This window comes from Lepisma saccharinum, chromosome 17 (assembly GCF_977018435.1).
Source record: "Lepisma saccharinum chromosome 17, izLepSacc3.1, whole genome shotgun sequence".
Classification (NCBI taxonomy): domain Eukaryota; kingdom Metazoa; phylum Arthropoda; class Insecta; order Zygentoma; family Lepismatidae; genus Lepisma; species Lepisma saccharinum.
In genome coordinates this window covers 15,795,059-15,805,151 of record NC_139245.1, presented here as the reverse complement: position 1 = coordinate 15,805,151, position 10,093 = coordinate 15,795,059, and the positions used below count along the sequence as shown (strand labels likewise).

The following is a 10,093-nucleotide window of genomic DNA, read 5'->3' as shown; positions in this document are numbered from 1 at the left end:
ATAGCTTTGAAGTGAATATATTTTGAAAAGTGGAAATATATGCACTTCCATTCCTTGTAAAGCCCTGGTCTAACCACACCTGATTGAAAAATATAATCAACCCCACAGAGTATAAAAAAAAATTAATATCCAAGCCTGAACAAAACTGAGAACTCTCAATTGAGTAATGTTTATGTTAAAGCACTAATTTGGAAAATTAAAAAGGCTGATGCTCATCATTTTCACTTTTTATTTGGTAAAAATGCATTTCCTCTGTTTAGACAAAAAATTGAACTTCTTCCAAGATAAACTGCTGCATCATCCCATGGCCAAGATTTCTTGTCTCAACAGCTGAAAGAAAAAATTTATATTAAAAAAATCCTCAATACAAAACTGCACATAAGTTTTATTCCAAGGCACGTTATTCAAATTCCAAGTGTTTTGTTAAAAGTTATACTTTTCTTGGTAGTTTTAACGCGAGAACTAAATCCCTTCTCATACATCAATTGTCAATTTTTTAATTGGTTTTGATACTGTAGACACACTAAATTTCTGTTGCTTTAAAACTCAATAATTTTCAATGGCAAATAGCAAATATTTTTTTTACAATAATATACAAAATACTAAACATGTTAAATTATATTCATTGTTACTACTATTCAAAAGCAAAGTTTGAAAAAACCCTTATTTTCCCCTTTGTTACAGCCATATTATGGGATACATTGATAAAATTGGCTATAACTGCATATTTTTGAAAAAATTCTACAATCAAGAATGAGTAGAAAACAACATTTGAGGCAATGTCCAAAAAGTAATGATGGGAGGGGGAGGGGCAGTGTGTCTCAAACAGGTATCAAACCCAGGACCCTGTGATTACAAGGGAACGATGCTACCACCCCACCAGAGGAGGCCCTTGCACACAGTGAATATGATTGGATAGATATACTTTTCCAGCATGCACAGTAATCAATTTTAATAACCCTATGGTCACAATTGATTTTGTTTTGCCCAAACTTTTACTTTGCAGCATTCAACTAATGGCACATTCTGGCGATATGGTACACGTAATGTGCCTGTGTGCACAGACTATCAAAATGGACAATGTACTGAAAGGGTAGTTTTTTTTAGAGGCAATGCCTGCAGTTTGACTTTGTACACAAGTCTACTGAAAAGGCAGTCTCGCTAATCATTAGGGCTGAGCTGACTGATAACACCTAACAGTTTCCAACCGATACAGATGCAGATACTTGTATAATTCCAGTTTAAAATAACAAAGGCTAGTTACTGAGTCATAAAACTCATCACATTCTATTAATGACATTAAATAACTCCCAAATTATACATTATAGCAATTTAAAATGTCTTGTGTTCCTTCTACCCAGAGTACGCAAAAAGAAGAAAAGTTTTGAAATGTCACAAGCATTTTAGTGTTGCAGTGACACCAAAAAATCGGTGCATTATTGAAAGCACCCTGGCTTCATTTTATGATCACCAATGTCACGTAAACATCATTCTCATCCTTTGGATTAACCTGGAGGGGGAGTAAACCTATGTAAAAATATATACAAATGCAGATATATATTTATGCAAATTAAGCTGTCTATTACTCTGTCATTGGAATAGAAAGAAGTCACTGCAGTGTGCTGGCCAGCAGTCTCACAGGCCAGAGAACAAGAAGAATCCACAACCCTCCCTCCCACAGCCATGCTCTTAATCAAGGTGTTTGCAATGCATGCCTTCTTTTGTTTCCACATAGTGTTGACCACCAGGCAGTTACATGTCTTCAATGCTTTCACTTTAGTCAGTGTGCATCATTTCTCGGAAATGTACATGGCATTCCTGTGAAGGAACCCAACGGAAGGGCGAACGAACCTTTGAGAATGACAAATTAGTTGTTTCTCTTGGCCGCTCTGGCCATTCAAAATTCATGGTATTGGACGATACAGATTAGCTCAGCATTACTACTAATGATTGGATAATTGATGAAGGAACACTCACAAATTTATTATTAAAGTGCATTTTTCATAATGGAAAAGTGTGTTTGTGGTTCAGATCCCTGGTTCTCAAATGTGGAAATTCTTGAATTAGGTCTCACAATGGTTTACTTGTAAACCAAGTCTTTTCATTGTCCACTACCTGCCCTAGTAGCTCTGTACCAATGTAATCAGAAACCAGATCCAATGTGACCACAAGCTTAGTGTTTTTTTTTATACAGCTTTTTAGGTTTCAAAATTCAATTGAAAGTATTCAAAGTTTAGGCAAGGACTTTGACAAAAAAAACTTCCTTAACCCTTAAACTACTTTTTTTTTTTACTTGGGATTACCGCTATAACTACATAATGGAACAAGGAGCTTCTTAAGTATTAGGACAAACTGACTCTGGTCGCAGATGTACGTACTTTTTTCCATTGATGTTGACATCTCCTTTCTCTCAATTCTGGTGTTTGGAAATTCACTTTATTAAGGTAATGCAATGAGTGCACAATTTTTTCCACGGTAATGGAAAACATATCTGTCAATATGCATGAACAGGTTTGTACTTTAGTGTTCTTAGTTCCAGAGATAAAATATTTAAAAGCATGTGGAAGTTTAAATTTCCTGCTGAGCACATGTTCATTGTTCGCAGGTTCACTGACAAACATGCACCATTGTTTAAGGGTTAAACACTTCACCTTCCTAGCCTAGATAAAGCAACACTTGATAATTACACCCACAAACTGAAATGAAATGGCCTAGAATTAAAACAAAATTTCAACTTACAGAAAAGTGAGGTGGTCGGTCTACTTTGACCTTGCCCTCATCTTCCTTCGCTTTCGCTTAAGCCTGCGCATCCTCTTCTTCTTCCACTGGGGGGAAAAAAGGTTACTTCCTATACTTTCACAGATACAAATTACTGTGCAATTGCATGTAATAAGCTGCTAGCCAAAATATGTACACCTAAAAACTTCATATTTGTATACCCCCAAAACTTCAAGGTAATAAATGTTAAAATTGGCAACATACCACTTCTGTCAACAGAACTTTGATACAGGTCCTTATACTAAATGACAAGTGCTATCATGAAATATTTACACTTTCACATTCTACAAAGTAAGGAATTCTAAACCAGGTACACAAGCACATCCTATATGGATTGAGATGAAATTTTTGGGTGCAACATTCCCGAACAAGGAGACCGAGTGCAGGACAGGGGAAGACATTTTTTAGTTTTCTCATGTTTCCATGGTGGTGTAAGGCGGAAAGGTGCTACTGTGCATATTGAAGCGCGTGAAATTGTGAGCAAAGTAATTATTTCTGCAATTGTGAATCTGAAAAGCAATATTTGGTGCCAATTACAGAGCACCAAGCATGCATCTGCAGCAACAACTTTGCTGGAGCAGACAATCAAGAACATTCGGAATGAATCGCGGGAGCAGAATGATCGGTCGCCAAGGAGAAAACTAGTGTCCCCAGGAAAGATTAAGAAAAAGGCCACCACACTGTAACATGACTCATGATGATTTTGACATGAATGTCATCAGGAATAGAATTAGTGGACCGGCTGGAGATGACCGGACACCTCTCCGATTTTCTTCATATTTGGCATATTCACTAATTGAGGTCTCCTAACCACAAATCTGAAGTTAAATTTGTCGGAAACTAGAAATTGCAAAATAAGCGAAAATAAGGCATTAGTTATCGGAATGGAAACAGTCGATTTACGCGAAATGTTTTGTTTCACAAGCAAATATATATATATTCCTGATACTACCACGACACCAAATTTTAACTGGTTGCCTAACCTAACCAAAACTAACCTAACCACGTGCCAATGGTTTGCAATTTCTAGAAGTTTCAGACAAATTTTAACTTCAGATTCATGATTAGGAGGCTTCAATTAGTGAATATGCCAAATATGAAGAAAATCAGAGAGGGGTCCAGTCATCAAGTCATGCCCAATTAGTGATATGTACACAAGTAAAAAAGTGTGAAAGAAAAATTTGTTTACGTGAAATATGAGTAAAATACCTTTCCCCGTAAAGAACATTTCTGTAAAGTGAATTCTCTTCTACAAGCTGTGGTGAAAAGTATTCAGAACCCAGGCCAACTGGTTGTTTTCACAATCATTAAAATTTATTTTCAGCAATCTTTTATCCATTTTCATCAAGAACCAAAGATGGCATTTGGCAAATCCCATCCACATTATTTTCCCTCTAAGGTGAACACAGAAGTATGTATGTTTTATGTATAGCTCTGATATTATATTACGTCCATATTTAAAAAATCCTATAAACTTTGATTTTTGTTCACAATTGAACATCAATTTCAGCCATTTTCATTAGAGATGTTGCCAAAAGGAACAGAACATAAAATAATGCTTGAAATGTATTGAAAACAATCTTGTTTACCACAGTCTTCCAACTGTTTGCTGAGCTATCATGATTATCACAACTGTCCGCAAAGACCAAAAATACTCTGTCCTGAAACAAACAAATTGCCACTATTTTAAAACAAAATAAAGTTTTAGAAAAATAGTGCCTGCTTTGAACTACCCTTGCATGTCTGTTAGAACAAAAATATTGAAAATTTTAAAAGTGGTCAAGCAACCAGTGCTGGAATATTCAGTATGGACTGACACACACATCATGCTGTAGAAATTTTCATTGTCTTAAAACCTGGGACTCCCTATCGAACAATTACCCAAAGTGGAGTGTTTATTTTCATCACAAAATATTACTTAAGATTTTTCTAATTTCAGAGTAGGTAAGAGTGGTAATATCAAAAATTTATGTTAGGACTGTACTTCTCTCCAACAAAACCAATTCATCACAATTCTCCATAGTTTCAGAGGTATGGTTTGGGTCACACGGTGTGTTTGTTCGTCCACCAATTATGAAAATCTTACATATTTGTCATACTGGACCAAGTATAGGCTATATCAGTAAAAAAAAAAATTGAGCAAATCCATGACACCGAAGCAAATTCTTGTCCTTCCAATGGGTTCCACTTTGAATGACCCTGTATTTTAGTTCCTCTGGGCCGTTGCCCGATTATACCCACTTCCCTTGATAATTAAATTAATATTTTTGTAATCTACAGAAGTTTTACATAATATAACATGCAGAAAAAACACACCGGAGATATGTCCCAAAGTTTTGCCTGTGTTAAGTAAAAACTGGTTGTATGAACTCAAATAGCAAATGAACATGTGCAAAAGATAACACCATCAAACTTCACAAAATCGTCTAAAATGGCTATCAGCCCCCAAAACTACCAATTTAAAATTATAAACACCAATGAATCTAAAACTTGCAATTATAAGTTCACTTCTATTTTGGTTTCATAAGTTTTCAGGCAAATTCTCCTAGCAGAAAGACTAATCATTGTCACACGAAATTTGAACCTTCCTTAAAGTAACGACTACAGTTTGGGGTTCAAAAACTGACCACCACCTAATCTAATTACGAAAGCATGTAGGGTTATTAAAATTCTGCAAGGGAACTAAACCTGACCCTCTTTCAAAACAACGCAAAAGTGCATAACAATTAGGCAACCTCTTGACCTATCCTTATCCTATCAAGAGCAGTCAGTCTTCTTTAGTCTGCTAATGTCACTTCACATAGTACGAACATTATTACATTCTGAAATGCTTTCCTTGCTAGGTTAGGGTTATTACCATTAAAATTACTGAGCGATTTTACTATACCGGAAACTTCCAATTTCTTTCATATTTTGCATACTCAATAATTTAGGGCTCGTAATCACAAATATGCTGTTAAAATTTGGCACTCACCTATAGAACTTGCAAAATAAGCAGGGTCCGTGATCGCAACAGACACCCTCAATTTCTCAAGAAAACCAATCTTTATCGCAAGATTTTTTTGTGTTTTGAATACTTAAAGAACGAAATATATATTCCTGACATTACTAAGACCCCAAATTTTAACTATGTTAGCCTAACCATGCATGGTTTGTTGGGCTACCCGTCCATAGTTTGAGCATAAATTGCGAACGTAACTTGTTCATATCAGAAAACATGGTTCCCATTCACTGTTTATAGAGAATCATCGTGGTAATTGACAAGGTTATTTTACAATTTCTACAAGTGAGCACCAAATCTTAACTGCAGATAAGTCATCAGGACTCGATAATTAGTGAATATTTGAATTCTTAACGAAATTATGGAGTTTTCTGGTATTGTAAAATCATACCAAAATTACTTGTCAATACTTCCAAAACCTGATCACGTATTGGTATAATTTACCAATACAGGGAATTTATCCAATTTGTTTGAAATTTGGGATACTTACTAATTTAGGCCTCGTAATCACAAATCTGCACTTAAAATTTGGCACTCACGTATAAATTTGGCACTTATTTGGGGGTAGGTGAGTCCGGCCAATTTCTAACATGCCTTTAACAGGGACTATAGAGAAAGCCGGGGAGCCGGAGCGGAACGTGTAGAAATAAGAACTTCAGGTAAAAATTTACTATCCTTCGGACACCCCTATTTTTTTCGTTTCGTCAATTTTTGACGTTCTTACTTATGTATGTGCTTCGCGGAACATTCCTGAAGGTGTATTAACGTTGTTTTCATGAAATTAATTCCAATTTTTCACATTACCAGTACGTCTTGCCTCAAACATAATATGCCGAGTACACCTTCCTACATAATCACGCGTCGTGCTTGTGTTTTGTCAAATTTTTGACATTCGTACTTACGTATCTGCCTCGCGGAACATTCCTGAAGGTTTATTGACGTTGCTTTGATCAAACTAATAGCAATTTTTCACATTACGAGTACTTCTTTCTCCTACCTTTCCGTTTGCCTCACACACAATATGGCGCGGATACCGTCGTAAATAATGACGTGTCGGGATGACGCATCGGCCTTCTCTTTTCTCGATTTTCAATTGTAATGCAGTGTTTCAACCTTCGGAACCCAAGAAATGCCCGACAACAAATTTTAAGGAGCGATTTTACAATACCGGGAATTTCTTCATTTTGTTTGAAATTCGGTATACTCACCAATTTTGGCCCCGTAATCACGTATCTGCAGTTAAAATTTCGCGCTCACACGTGGAAATAGCAAAATAATCTCAATTAAGTTCGTATTTCCACACCCTCGATTTCCGAATTTCCCGCCGGTTCCGGGCTCCGCCCCTGGGGTAATCGACTTACCGCCCCCAACCGCTTTCGCGGCCCCGCCTGTTTCTATAGACTCCCTGTTAAGGGCATGTTAGAAATTGGCCAGACTCACCTGCCCCCAAATAAGCGCCAGCAGTTAAAATTTGGCGCTCACACGTGCAAATAGCAAAATAATCTCAATTAAGTTCGTATTTCCACATCCTCGATTTCCGAATTTCCCGCCGGTTCCGGGCTCCGCCCCTGGGGTAATCGACTTACCGCCCCCAACCGCTATCGCGGCCCCGCCTCCGCTCCGCTCCGGCTACCCGCCTGTTTCTATAGACTCCCTGTTAAGGGCATGTTAGAAATTGGCCGGATTCACCTGCCCCCAAATAAACTGCAAATTTATACGTGAGCGCCAAATTTTAAGTGCAGATTCGTGATTACAAGGCCCAAAATCAGAAACTTCATGGAATCCTCCACACCCGGTACAAACTTAATCACACATCCAGCAAACGTCATTCTTCTACCTCCCGTTTCACGTTCTAACGCTAGTCGCAAACGCAGACAGTTCGAAACACTGCATATCAAGAAAACACAATCACGACCCGTCATGATAGTCACGACGGTGTACGAAGGTGATGGTGTACGAAGGTGTACGAACGTGATGTTGTCGGAAGATGTACGCGCCAAACGCTATCTCCGTCGGAGAATTAATTTTCAACGAACAACATAAATTTCAACTCTGAAACATTCCCAAATCACACAAAACACCTTCCCGATGTTCGACAATGCTACAGGAACTTATTACGGTAAGTAGTTTCTTCTGTAAAAATAAATAAATGTGTCCGAAGGATAGTAAATTAGTACCGAACTTCATTTAGATTTTGCTAATTTCCACGTGAGAGCAAATTTTGACTGCAGATTTGTGATTAGGGGGTCAAAATTAGTGAGTAAGCCGAATCTCAAACAAAATTGAGAAATTCCCAGTATTGTAAAATCGCTTCAAATACACAAACTAAGTTCAAATTATTCTTAATAGAGTACATAAAGTTGCACACAAAATGAGCAAGGTTCAAATCCTGAAAACGTTTTTGCGACGAACAACTAATGCATAATATTATGCAAGGTTCGGTAATGGTACTATTATAGTATGGAGGACACACCTAAAATCATATATATCGTGCTTTTTTACATTGCTAACGTACTATTTTCGAATGTGGAACATTTCCTATGCTATAATGTTACCCACTGCATAAATCGACAAAAACGCACAACACACCCTGAACCAGTACGCTATCGCCCGCCATAATGTGTTACAGAATCGAAATAACAAGTACCATTAAGTAGTCGTAAATGTAAGAAATTGACATTGAAACCCTGACTATGGGGTTACGTCATCTTAACACAGGGACCATTGTGCTCTCATGCAGAAAGCAAATTGCGGCAGCAGAAACAGCGTGTTGGCCAGAGATTTTCGCAGAAAACAACATGTATTCGCATTCAAATGGATCAAAACTACATTCACGAACTTCCGCAACGCTCCAGAAAATGATTTCCGTAAGTACTTTCGGAGCGATTTTACAATACAGGGAATTTCTCCATTTTGTTTGAAATTCGGCATACTCACTAATTTTGACCCCCTAATCACGAATCTGCAGTCAAAATTTGGCGCTCACACGTGGAAATAGCAAAATAATCGAAATTAAGTTCTTATTTCCACACCCTCGATTTCCGAATTTCCCGCCGGTTCCGGGCTCCGCCCCTGGGGTAATCGACCTACCGCCCCCAACCGCTATCGCGGCCCCGCCTATATCTATAGACTCCCTGTTAAGGGCATGTTAGAAAGTGGCCGGATTCACCTGCCCCCAAATAAGCGCCAAATTTATACGTGAGCGCCAAATTTTAAGTGCAGATTCGTGATTAGGAGACCCAAATTAGTAAGTAACCGAAAATTCAAACAAATTGGAGAAATTCCCTGTATTGTTAAATTATACCGTACTTTCTCCTGTATATTTGAAGAAATCCGTCTCCCCTATACTATAATGTTACCTTAGGTTCCTCGAAGGCCTAATAAAATCCACGATCAGAAATGCCCATCCACACGTGGCCAAGCGAACTATGGTTACAATCCAGATGTACAGTCAATGTCTTATAACACTATGCGATATTTTTCCAACACTATGATTGGCAGAAAACACGCCAACATCTAAAGGATGCACGTATTCATGTAACAGACAAAGCGCAGGTGAAGTTTAAAATCTGGTGAAAATAGCTCGAACCCTAGCTTCATCACATGGAAGAAAGTGAACGTTTTTATTATTGATTGAGAACGAAGTTGCCTCTATAAGCTTGGTATACATTTTTTTTTAAAAAAAAAAAAATAATAAATGTTTTTGAAGAGTTTAGATTTTCGAAACAGATGTGGAACTGAACAATAAAATGAGGGTATGTGGGTGGCATTTGCATTTTACTTACGGCAGCATGGTTAAGAACTATAAACTTAGTGTTACCTATTGAAAAACAACACATTTATTCTTACCTTTGCTCTCATACTAGTAGTTCTAAAAGTAGCAGAATGTTTGCTGTCTTATTTTCCACTGGATTTATAAAAATATATTCCGATGCACAACGGATAATGTACGTGCTTGTGCAGGAAGTTCCTTTGGCAAGAAGGACCTAAATCGGATCCGGAAGAAAAGACAGACAATTCAAAGCAACGTTGCCAGGGACATGCAAATAGAATTCATGGGTTGGTTCTCATCGAAGAAGAAGAAGACGAAAATACCCAATGATAGCTTCAAGAATTGAAACAAAACCCCCAAACAAGCTGCTACCGACCTCCGCATCAGTATACTTAAAAATTAATGAAAATGGACAAGTTGCCGAGCAATACTTGTGCATCCCACGGTACAAGTCTAATGCGTTTAGTTTCGCCATTTTCGGACACGACGTATCTTCATCAGCGCCACACGCGGCAGCCCAAAAAAATGTTTCACCTACACAT

The 10,093-nt window shown here is 37.7% G+C and overlaps 1 long non-coding RNA gene across 1 annotated transcript; it reads right to left on the bottom strand.

The window, feature by feature from the left end:
• Positions 1 to 209: 209 nt before the first annotated feature.
• Positions 210 to 9,800, bottom strand: LOC146001201 (uncharacterized). The gene is made up of 3 exons (XR_014443543.1): positions 9,629 to 9,800; positions 2,740 to 2,825; positions 210 to 330 (listed from the first exon to the last, which is right to left on the bottom strand). It is a non-coding gene; the product is annotated as an uncharacterized LOC146001201 (long non-coding RNA).
• Positions 9,801 to 10,093: the final 293 nt, after the last annotated feature.